Consider the following 6,344-nt stretch of genomic DNA (forward strand, 5'->3'; position numbering starts at 1 on the left):
TCCTTGTAGTGTTGGAATGGTGTCAATGCCCCCTCTGCTTTATATTTTTTTAAAGGCCGTTATTTTCTTTCTTACGTTATGGTTTAGCCACCAAGGCAGGGGCGGGCCGTCCATTAGGGGCATGGGGGCACCACCCCCCCATCCATGCATTCGGCCCCCTAATCTACATGCAGGGGCACCGGAAGCATGGAGTTCAATGGGAATTTTTTTTTTAAGCACCTGATTAGAGCCAAAGGCTATAATTGGCTTCAGAAAAGGGTGGGCCCGGGGCGCAGAGCACTGCGCCCTGAACCCACTCAGTTGTGTGACAATAGCGAATAAATATTCGCTATTATCACACTGACTCATCTCCCAGCCAATCAGGAAGCAGGTCGTGAGACCCCTTTCCTGATTGGCTAAAAAGAGACGTGATTTTACTGGCCATTGGCCAGGAAGAGGAAGGGGACATACGGCCGAGGAGAAGACACAGCGGTGCTCGGTGAAGGAGCAGGTATGATTCCGGACAGCCAGCCATCCATCCTGGGAGGGGGAGGTAGAGTAGATTGCAGGCCAGCCATCCATCCCATGGGGGGTGCGGGGGGGGGGCGGGTTGTTGGTTTTGCTGACGCCCCCCCAATTTTTATTCACCAGCCGCTACTGCACCCAGGTTTAACCTTTCAAGCTCAAATCATTGAGAAAGACAACAGAAACATCGATAAAAGACCCTCTTTAATAGTAAATAATTAATATGCAAGATTTGACTTCTGTACACTTATTCTCAAAAGGCAGCAGCCATACAAGGTTTGCAAACTCTACAGAGAAAAAAAAAAAAAAAAAGACATCCAGACTGTCTCATTGTTTTCGATAATTCTCAATACAATATAACACAGCTGTTTGGCATTACCAAATATATTCATATATATTAATTTATATATATATATATATTTATAGAGATATGTACATGTGCTGATAAAAAGTTGCAAGTGCACACTTTTAATTTTTTTTTTTCTTAAAGGACATCTATCGTGGAAAAAACAGCCCTGTCCCAGTTGTACATATATGGTCATATCTGTCAGGTTTCTAAACAAATCCTCCCTGTGGCCAATTATGTTTAAGGTTGACATAAATGTATTCAGAATGCACTCAGAATAATGTGAAGCAGCGATAACAGCAACAAATTGATGGCGAATTTATAAAGTGCAGCAAACTGCAGGCAAGTAATTACATGTTTTGTATACTGGCCTGGTAACTGCAGTTGGCTTCACCTCCATTGTTTATATATTACTCACTATAAGCCCCAGCCCCATGCCATCAGAGGAGACCCAAAGCAAAGCTCCCAACTGTCCCTGATTTGGAACAAAGTCCCTCTGTCCCTCTTTCCTCCTCATTTGTCCCTCATGTTGGTCTGATCTATATGGTTGTATATATAGTATACTTTTGAAAAGTGTTTCCCAGTGCTAAACCTTTCATCCAATTTCTAAATTGCTGCATTTGTAAATCTCAAAAGCCGATATAAAGGAATAGTAGTGGTAAAAAAAAAAGCACTTGTGGGTTTAACTAATCTTTTTTTTTTTTGCATAACTGTCCTTTTAAGTGGGCTCAAAAAGATGGGAGGTATGCCATAGGGATGGTTCTATTGAGGAAACCACAGCATGCATTCAGTGGACTCTAGAATTAGTAGCCCGCTGCCATTAGAGAAGACCCATAGGGATGGTTCTGGTGGGGGAACCTCAGCATGCCATCACAGGACTGGGTGGACAATGGAATTAGAATCCCTGTGCCAATAAAGGAGACTCATAGGGATTATTCTGTCGAGGGAACCTCAGTATGCCATCACAGGACTGTGTGGGCAATAGAATTAGGAACCCATTGTTATTATAGGAGACCCATTGGGACAGTTCTATTGAGGGAACCTCAGTATGCATCAGAGGAGACCCATAGGGATGGTTCTATTGAGGGAACCTCAGTATGCATCAGAGGAGACCCATAGGGATGGTTCTATTGAGGGAACCTCAGTATGCATCAGAGGAGACCCATAGGGATGGTTCTATTGAGGGAACCTCAGTATGCATCAGAGGAGACCCATAGGGATGGTTCTATTGAGGGAACCTCAGTATGCATCAGAGGAGACCCATAGGGATGGTTCTATTGAGGGAACCTCAGTATGCATCGGAGGAGACCCATAGGGATGGTTCTATTAAGGGAACCTCAGTATGCATCCGAGGAGACCCATAGGGATGGTTCTATTGAGGGAACCTCAATATGCATCAGAGGAGATCCATAGGGATGGTTCTATTGAGGTAACCTCAATATGCATCAGAGGAGACCCATAGGGATGGTTCTATTGAAGGAACCTAAGCATGCATCTGAGGAGACCCATAGGGATGGTTCTATTGAGGGAACCTCAGTATGCATCAGAGGAGACCCATAGGGATGGTTCTATTGAGGGAACCTCAGTATGCATCAGAGGAGACCCCTAGGGATGGTTCTATTGAGGGAACCTCAGTATGCATCAGAGGAGACCCATAGGGATGGTTCTATTGAAGGAACCTAAGCATGCATCAGAGGAGACCCATAGGGATAGTTCTGTTGAGGGAACCTCAGTATGCATTGTAGGAGACCCTGAGGAATGGTTCTATTGAGGGAAGCTCACTTTGCAATCAGAGGACGGTGTGGACAATAGAATTAAGAGCACCTTGCCATTAGAGAAGAACCGTAAGGATGGTTCTATTGAGGCAACCTCAGTATGCATTTTAGGAGACCCATAGGGGTTTTTCCATTGAGGGAACCTCACTATGCATTCAGAGGACTGTGTGGACAATAGAATTAGGAGCCCCATGCCATTAGAGAAGACCCATAAGGATGGTTCTATTGAAGGAACCTCAGTATGCATTCAAGGGACTGTGTGAACAATCTAATTAGGAGCCCTGTGCCATTAGAGGAGACCCATAGGGATGGTTATATCAAGGGAATCTCAGCATGCAATAAAGTAGACAAATAGGAATGGTTCTCTTGAGAGAACCTCAGCATGCATATAGAGGACTGAGTGGACAATGGAATTATATGCCCTGTGCCATTACAGTAGACCCAAAAGAGGTGGTTCTTTTGAGGGAACCTCAGTATGCAGTCAGAGGACTGTTTGGAAAACCTAGTAAGGAGTCCCCAATGCCATTATAGGAGACCCCTAGGGATGGTTCTATTAAGGGAACCTCAGCATGCATTCAGAGGACTGTGTGGACAATATAATTAGGAGATTTCAATCTGAGACCCACTATGAGTGCATTCCTATTAGGATGGCATGGTTGGGAAAACAATGCATCTGACAACACATAACATTGTGCCAATAATTACAATTATATCAACTTTAATCAAATAGGAGATATGATTTGTTCATAAACCTAGCAGTGCCAGTCTGTGCATACAACAAGTACAATATTTTTTGTGATAGTTGTCCTTCAAGGATACCGTCCATGTGTTTTACATGTAACATTCAGGATTTTTGTTGATTGGACAAGGCACAGAGAGTACAGTATACAGCCAATAACAGCTTCTGCTGATTGGTCTTGAGGCTGAACAACCAAGTTGATGCCAAAGGAGCCTGTGTGCTCAATGCTCTGTGGCCCCATTGACGTCAAGAAGGGGGGGGGGGGGGCATAATATGTTATCCCCCCAAGAAAGTTTGCCGATCTTTGAAATCTGAAGTTATTGAAAGTTTCCTGTGTTCCTCAACCTAGAACTTGTGAATTGAGATTCTAGAGCATTCTCCATATCCATATGCGGCCATTATTTAACAGTTCAGCCAAATGTCAGATACCCAGGACTTGACCAGAATTGTAGAAATGTCGGAAAAGTGTTATTATTTTTATAGAACCGCAGAAAAAGAATCAACTTTTACAAACATCGATTGAATGATTTTTGAACATGTTGTTCGCATGAGAATGGCAGAGGTGAGACCATTGCATACACCAAAGCAGAAATGGTCTACAGACTGGTGGTGACTGGGATGAGGTTTTCAATGCTGCAGAATCTATTGGCATGGACTGACTGCGGGTACAGAACAAGCGAGTGACTGCGGGTACAGAACGAGCCTTGGGGTCCATTCACACCTGTCTTGTTTGTCGTGGTTCCTCTACGCACATCATGCCATGCATTGATTTATGTTGTTAATGGAGTTCATTCAATGCACCAGGGCAGACAAGAGAATGCACCTGCAGAACTTTTAGGGTGTTGCACACTAAAAAGCACGGTGGTGCATTACAGTGCATGCAATGCATGAGTGTTGGTGAGAAATCATGGGGCCCCGTACAACCTGAAAGGGCCCCCACACCCCTATCAAATGGTCTCTGATGAGCAAATGCTGACAGCTCTTCAGAGAGTAAAGCACAGGTGAACGAGCCCTTCATTTTTTTTTTTAACTTATTTTTTAGAATTTAATTTTTTTAACTGCCCTGTTGGAGGAGGAGCTTTGGGGATGATTCACTTTTGAAACAGAAAAGGGTCATGGGGACATAGTTTCCTTCATTCCCTCTATCACAGCCTCGGATGTACAGATGAATACAAAGCGTTTAGAGGCTTCCTGTTCATTCACAAACTGAAGCATAGTAAGTCCAGTTTATTATGCTTTAGTGATGAATGGACACAGGAGCGATCGGTACCGATTACTCACTGTGTTCTTTCAGGACATATTTACTGGCCCCCGTTCTCCATCCTGAAATGATCCCCCTGTGTGCCCTCAGCAGCTGCCAGTGGGAGGGAGAGGAAAGGAGGGAAGCCAGCAGCCTTGCAAGGGAAAAAGTACACAGGGGGACCCAGATAGCAAATGAAAAGGGGGTTCACAGGGGAGCCCAAACAGCAGGTGAAAAGGGGGTTCACAGGGGGGGGCCCAAACAGCAGATGAAAAGGGGGTTCACAGGGGGGGCCCAAACAGCAGATGAAAAGGGGGTTCACAGGGGGGGCCCAAACAGCAGGGGGGTGGGGATGATCAGAGCTGTGGAAGGGGGGCAGGGGCACAGATTTTTTAAACTGATCCCCCTGCAGTGCAGCTGGAGGAAAGGAGAGGAGAAGCCAGCAGCGCTGCAGGGGGAGCCACAAGAGATTCGGTGTCAGCAATAAGGCAGTGCTCTCCTGCTTAGTAGGTGCCTGGGCCCCCCTTTTGAACTGATGGGGCTTGGGCCCAGGACATGGGTGCCAGCTGTACTGCCATGTGTTGGCAAACCTATTCATTTCAATAGGAAGTCTTACCTATGAGAAACCCGGAGAAGGAAGTCCCGACCCTTTTGCACCAAATTGCTTTTGCCAATGGGTGACATTAGGAATTAATGGCACTCCCATGTGTCTGCTAAAGGGCAACGCGTTTTAATTTTGTACACGTTCCCAGCATGCATAGATGTGAGCCAAGACTTGGGGCTCGTTCAAACCAGATGCAGTGCAGTGGCACGGGCAATGAAGCCTCAATGTATAGACAAGGCAAAAAGCCGTGCCCTCTATGGTGTCAGTTCACAGCAATGTTGTGGCATGCGCTGAAAAAAACAAAATTCCGCATGCAGTACTTTTCTACAGTGTAGCATTGCATTGTCATTGTGGTGAATAGAACGCTATTGAAATGTCAGTGGTGGGATCGGCATATCAGCACCGTCGTCGTATCAGCAGCCACGGCTCGCTGTGGGTGAATGGGCCCTTAAAAAATATTTCCCAAGAACACATTGCTGCAGAGTGGTTTGTAAACCCAACATTTCAATAGCTAAACCCCAGGCAGATATAAAGGACACAAAGTTGATGCCAGTTTGACTTGGTATCAGCCTCTTGCACTTCTCTGTACAGCAGAGCTCAGATGGTGAGAAGGAGAAGCAGCACAAGGAGTTGTGCAAATCTTATAGATGAGCAGAATGGAGGAAGGCGCTGGGTACATCATCAGTGCCTTCCCAATGTATGAAGCATGAAGACAGTGGACATGGAGGAAGAGAATGACATGACACCGGTGGGGGTGGAGTGAAACCATGTGGGGTTGTGAGACGCTCAGGCTGCTGGGAAGTGTAGTCCTGTGCCTGCTGCTGTGAGTGTTGGCTGGGAAGGATCCTGCCCATACTCCAGACAATGACAAGATAAGAGCAGAAGATCCGGCACATTAGAGCAAGACCCGCTGTGTGTGGACAAGTGACAGTCCCAGTCTGGACCCCCACCAGAACATGCCCCCCCCCCCCTTCAAACGCATTTCACTCTGCCCACTGGAGCCTACTCATGGGGATGGGGGTAGAGTGAAACTGGAGAGGTCTCAGACTGCTGGAGGAGAGCAGATCCAAAGGTAAGAGTGTCGCAGCACGCTATGCATACATGCACATTATAGCAATCCCTCGCCACCTCCTCTG

General features: G+C 46.1%; 1 long non-coding RNA gene across 1 annotated transcript; it reads right to left on the reverse strand.

The window, feature by feature from the left end:
- Positions 1-2,395: 2,395 nt before the first annotated feature.
- On the reverse strand, positions 2,396-3,267 carry LOC309552288. The gene is made up of 3 exons (XR_014225134.1): positions 3,189-3,267; positions 2,769-3,094; positions 2,396-2,431 (listed from the first exon to the last, which is right to left on the reverse strand). It is a non-coding gene; the product is annotated as an uncharacterized lncRNA (long non-coding RNA).
- Positions 3,268-6,344: the final 3,077 nt, after the last annotated feature.

Source organism: Pelophylax lessonae (assembly GCF_965119305.1).
Source record: "Pelophylax lessonae genome assembly, chromosome: 4".
NCBI classification, from domain to species: Eukaryota; Metazoa; Chordata; class Amphibia; order Anura; family Ranidae; genus Pelophylax; species Pelophylax lessonae.